Source organism: Nicotiana tomentosiformis, chromosome 3, assembly GCF_000390325.3.
Source record: "Nicotiana tomentosiformis chromosome 3, ASM39032v3, whole genome shotgun sequence".
NCBI lineage: Eukaryota > Viridiplantae > Streptophyta > Magnoliopsida > Solanales > Solanaceae > Nicotiana > Nicotiana tomentosiformis.
The window spans coordinates 22019845-22025844 of NC_090814.1; positions in this window are offsets into that span (position 1 = coordinate 22019845).

The window sequence follows — 6000 nt, forward strand, 5'->3', positions numbered from 1 at the left end:
GTCTATTATAATTAATAGCAGGCAAAAGTCTATTATTAGAAAATGACTGTCTATTATAAGTGAAACTATTATCATCAAATTGAATGCAAATCCTATCATCCGGATTTTGAGTAATATGAGAATATTCAGTATTACTAATAGCATTAGTTATCTAACTAGGGGATATAACCGAATCCAAAGTCCAAGTAGTTGGGAAATTAATTTCTTCCCACTTAATAGGTCTCTCCTCGTGGTGACAATAGACTTTGCAAAATTGGTTTACACTAATATAGTCTGATCGGATGTATCATATAGTTTACATCTAGGGTTTAACGTAGATAGTAATTTAAAATAAATTCTATATGATAAACATATAAGTTCAGAACCAGGCGCATAATTATAACCATGCGTTTTCACATTTAATGTCAAGGCATCAAGTATATTAACATCAGATAGAGATAATTGAAGATTGGGTTGAGTATTAAAATATACTGGACCGTAGGCCATAGTAGATTCAATAGAAACCATCAGAGACTGTCTAAAATTCAGCTTTCTAGCATCTCTGAGAGAAGCCAAAAACGTCTCTGGTAACCCTTTAAGGGTTAATGGTTTAAAAGCAATTTGAACCATACCGACATGCAAATAATTATACTGATTTTTATATAAATCTACATCATGCTTGTTTAACAAACGAATAGTCTGTTCAGACGAATTTAAAGCTAGAGATTGCTCAGTAGTTTTAACAAGTTCTTTAGAAGAAAGTTTATCAAACCATCCATAATCATAGATTGTTCTAATAGGGACTTTAGGAATCGTCCATTTGTTCAACAAATCAAGGTTTTGAGGTATATCTACCTCTTCTAGTCTAGTATTTTTCATACTAGTTTCTCCTAAATCCATAATAAGAAATATATCTATGTCGAATATTTCAGATCTATCTCATATATACCATGAAAGTTCCTAGGCTCTAATACTAATTTAACAGGATCAAGTGTAGGCGGGAGGTAATCCGCACGAGCTTCTCAATCTCGCTAAAACAGAGATCACCGATTTATCGGGAACTGGAATTGTTTCACACCTCTGCTGACCATTATATGTCCACCGAGATTTTCACTAGTTAAAGATCTCTAATTTAACACGATTGAGAGTACCCAATCTAGCTAATTCAGTATCCTTATGTTTAAAGACTAGCGGTAATCTGCACAATCAGTAAGGATATAAGAATCAAAATATACAAGAATATTTTATATAGTTTAATGACTGTATGGAAGGTCTAACCTTTTACTCAAGCAAGGGGTTTGTCATAATATAATACATACTCTTATTGAGCCCATGTATCTAGCAGTTCTAACCGTGAAAGAAGATGCCCTTTTCAACTCATTTAACGGGCTAAGGTTGACCATTATATGTCCACCGAGGTTTCCACCAGTTAAAGATCTCTAATTTAACACGATTGAGAGTACCCAATCTAGCTAATTCAGTATCCTTATGTTTAAAGACTGGCGGTAATCCGCACAATCAGTAAGGATATAAGAATCGAAATATACAAGAATATTTTATATAGTTTAATGACTGTATGGAAGGTCTAACCTTTTACTCAAGCAAGGGGTCTATCCTAATATAATACATACTCTTATTGAGCCCATGTATCTAGCAGTTCTAACCGTGAAAGAAGATGCCCTTTTCAACTCATTTAACGGGCTAAGCTTCACGGCTGGCTAGACGGAGCCACTAAGGTAAAGCCAATAAGAGTAGTGCTATATTAGACTGTACCACCATCTTGAAACCAAGTCAAAATACTATATATAAAACTTATTTATATTTAGATAGAGGCCAAATCTTTCATGGTTTATATAGGAGAGAAGTTAGATATTCAACATAGATATGAAGTCTCTTAGCCGGACATAGTCACGGCCAGAGAGGAGAGACTAGAAGAAATACTATAAGTAAGAAAATAAATACCTTATAAGGCCGGGATGCAAGGCATGTATATGAAGAACTTGAGATTTTATTTACTTGATCTTCCATTACAGAGTAGTACTTACAATTGAGAGAAGAGAGATTTAAGAGAGAGAGAGTTTTTGGCTTCCGCCCTTCCTCTCTGAAAGAATGAACGTATAAATAGAAAAAGAAAAAGAATCTTTAAACAGTAAAAAGGGTCCCACATACTGGGTCCCTGTACAGTGTTTCTACTGTACAAAACAGTATTTCTACTGTTGAGTGAGGTCCAGCGGCTGGGTCCGGCAACTTCACTGTGCTGTGGGGTCCGGCGGCTTCACTGTGCTGGCCGTTTCTCTAATTCTTTCATATAGCGGAGGAATTCTTCCGCATCTTGTAAGGCTTCATCAGATAATATCTTCTCTGATTCAATAGGTTGAGAGTCATCTGTGATATCATCGTTACTGGTCTCACTTTGCATTGAAGTGTCTGATTTCTCATATTGATTGATAGAACGAAGCAAATTTCTTTTTACTTCTTCCAAATAGTCATTAATCATTTTTTCTTTATCCCCTTCTTGAAAGGAGATCTTTCTGGCAATGTGACGAACTGAGCTATCGTCAATTTTCTCTTTCTGAGGATTGCTGGAATATTCTTGGATTTTTGTTTTAATGGAATCCAAGAGTTCTTGATCGTATAACGTCTTTGTTTTGGGATACTTTTTCATCAGTTTATCCCAGAAATTATTATAAAAGGTTCTGTATAAACAAGGAATCTGTTCCTCAGTGAATCCTACCTCTGGAGTCCATTTATGAATCCAAGGAATAGAGAATTCTAAAAAGAAATATATCTGGTCAATCTTTTCTAAGTAACAGATATGATCTGTGTGGTATAACTCGTTTATCATTGGTGAAACTTTTGTCCATTCTTTGTATAACATAAGAAATGGATAAGGTAATATCTTGACTGTCGGACCGTGGTATGACCACAAGTTTAGAAACCAATTAGGAATGGGTTCTGCAAATATCTTTGTACATACTTTTATAAACTAAGTGTGCTTATGTCTATCATTATTTTAGTAGAGAACTTTATCAAAGGCCTGGATATAATCCCAATAGGTAAAATTCATATGGGATTTATTAAGGCTTATCTGCCTTTCTTTCATTGTAGATATACCCCAATCTTCAACAAATATAATATGTTTGATAATGGTTTTTGAGAAGTTATAAATATTCTCGTCTGTGCTATAACCAGAAAAGTGCTGAAATTTTGCACTGCCTGTACTGGTGAGAATGGTCTCATAATAAGAACGGGTTTTGTATGACTCACCCGGATAATATAATCCATTTATCAAATACCTTTGGAATATCCTCCATGGTTCTTCTTTCCTCAGAATATCCGTATTTTCTAAAAGAAATATCATTTCTTTTTTAAGCAATTTCTCATAGGACTTGATATCATCATTGTCCTCTTTTGTAATTGAAGCAAAAGTATCACTTTGCTTTTGAGCAGTCAAATATACCTGCAAGTGTGCGTATAACGGACTATCTTCTGGAATATCTTCCAAGTGAACAGATGCTCCAATTGAGGATTCTCCTCTGAGAGATATCTTCTCATTAGTCAAGCTCCTTCTTCCCATTTGTATAACTGGGGAGTTTGATGTGCATCCGTATGACGATCCTGAAGGGGATGTTCTCCATTGGGAATATGGGGATGATCTTCCCATTCCCCTACCTCTACCTCTGCCCCATGGGGTTTCCATCCTGCAAATATTCACGAGATAAGAAATCTGGCAGAGAGTTATTAATTCCCTTTTTGTATTGAATTTCGAAATCAAAGGGGGCTAATTGAGCCTGCCATCTTGCAAATATCAATTTTGAGGCATCGTGTTTAAAATCTTTGTTAAACATATATTTAACAGATTGAGCGTCAGTTTTTATCAAAAACTTTTGATTATATAAATCATCTTGGAATTTTAAAACACATTTAACTATAGTTAACATTTCATGAGCCACAATAGCGTATATTCTCTGGGCATCAGACCTTTTACCAGAGTGAAATCTAATCAAGTATTCATGATTATTATTTGGATTTATTTGTTTCAAAATTCCTCCACAACCAATATTAGACGCATCTGTCTCGACAATCTTTGGCCATGCAGGATTAGCAAGGGTTAAACAAGGTAAAGATTTAACATGTTATTAAATATTTTTAACTAAAATAGTATGACTATCAGTCCAAGGGTTTTTATAATCCTTTTTAGCCTATCATATAAGGGAGCTAAATCACGAGACAAGTCTTTATAAAAAGGTGATATATAATTTAAACTTCCCAAAAACCTTTGTAACTGAGTTATATCAGTAATAATATCAGAAAATTTTGAAGCAAAATCAATAGATCTTTGAATCGGAGTTATTTTTCCTTGACAAATATAATGTCATAAAAATCGAATATTAGTTTGGAATAAGCTCATTTTTTGTTTTGAAATAACCAAACCATTTTGTATAACAATTCTTTTTAAAATATCTAAATGCTTAATATGCATTTCAAATGTTTTGGAGAATATCAAAATGTCATCAATATAAACAATGATAAAATTCAGATATGGATTAAATATATCATTCATGATTTTTTGAAATTCAGAAGGGGCATTCTTTAAACCAAAAGGCATAACATTCCATTCATATTGCCCAAATGGAACATTAAAAGCAGTTCTATAAGTATGCTCTTTAAATATTTGAATCTGCCAATATCCAGATTTTAAATCAAATTTTAAAAATATATTGGCATCATATAATCTTGACAATAAATCCTTTTTATTGGGAATTGGATATATTATCCACTTTAAATACTTATTTAAAGGTTTATAATTAATAACCAATCTAGGAATACCACGTTCCTTTTCAGCAGCATTATTAACATAAAAAGTTGTGCAAGACCAAGCAGATTTTAAGGGTTTTATCAAACCCTTTTGTAACAAATTATCATTCTCTTTTTTGCAGAATTTTACCAATTCAGCGCTCATCTGACAAGGTCAAGATTTAGTAGGAATATCATCCTCAGAGAAATTATCTTCATATGGAAGAGTGACAATATGCTTTTTTCTATTCCAAAAAGCACTGGGATGCTCAGCACAAATATCAATAGCGATATTTTCGGAAATCAATTTAATCTTTTCCTGCACTTTAGTAGAATTTAAAGTATCAAATTTATTCATACTAAACAATTCCAATTGTAACGAATCAATATGTCTTTGCTTCATATCAATTAAAGCATTTATATCTCTAGTTACGAGATATGTAACAAACGTGTAACTTATTTTTTTATCCTTATAAGTAGCTGTAAAACCTTTTGAGTCTATGCTAGTAAAAGGATAAATAGCGTTAATAAAAGGTGTTCCAAGTATAATTGGAGGGTATAACTAATTTTTAACCAAGAAAAAGAAGTGAGGAATGCAGACTTTATTCTGACAAATACCAGTATTAGGTAATTTATACTCTATGTCTAAAGCATGTCCTGAAGCAGACTTGTCACGACCCCAAATTCCCTCCATAGGATGTCGTGATGGCACCTAGTCTCTAAGACTAGGTTAGCCTAACAATGCAGAATAATAATAATATCTGAAATAGATAAACTACAATTCAAATAATTTCAACTCCCAAAACCCGGTAGAAATAAATCACAAGCTTCTAAGAATTTATTCTCAATGTCTCTAGAAGTCAAGGTCTAAATAAAATATAAGGAAGCAACATAAAATGATAGAAGGGGACTCCGGAATCTACGGACGCTGGCAGATAAATCTCGAAGTCTCTGTGCGCAAGTAACTCACTGATGTCTAGGCTGGTAAAATGTACCTGGATCTGCACAAAAAGATGTGCAGAAGTATAGTATGAGTACACCACAGCGGTGCCCAGTAAGTGCCAAGCCTAACCTCAGTAGAGTAGTGACGAGGTCAGGTGAGGCCCTACTGGAATATAATAATGGCATGGTAAAATGTTTATCAACATAGTAAAATAAAATGACATTGGAAATGAATCAAATAGTATGTCACATTTAATGACACCAAATAATTGCAAATAATAT